Below are 365 nucleotides of genomic sequence, written 5' to 3'. Positions count from 1 at the left end.
GAGATTAATATAAATAAACCCACTTCTCCTGGGGGTCTTCTCATACCCCAGGCTTATGACCCCCTCCTCGCGCATGCGTCTCTGCCGCACAGGTCCTCCTGGCGCTGGGATATATAAAACGTGTCACAAACATGTTTTAAGGAATGAGTGTTTTCCTTCGTTTTATTAAACTTTCGGAAATATCAAGGTGAAATATATTGTAGGGGCGACGTCACATTTTATTTCATTCTGTTATTGTTCTTTATTAAAAAATGATTTTAATTTAGAATTGTACAGATACACGCAAAGGGAGTTATAGTACGTTATAAAATACATATACATATGTATATATGATCCTTCACACATATATGCTATAAGAATAGCTG

This window comes from Penaeus monodon, chromosome 21 (genome assembly GCF_015228065.2).
Source record: "Penaeus monodon isolate SGIC_2016 chromosome 21, NSTDA_Pmon_1, whole genome shotgun sequence".
Taxonomy (NCBI): Eukaryota; Metazoa; Arthropoda; class Malacostraca; order Decapoda; family Penaeidae; genus Penaeus; species Penaeus monodon.
Note: the sequence above shows the minus strand (reverse complement) of the source record.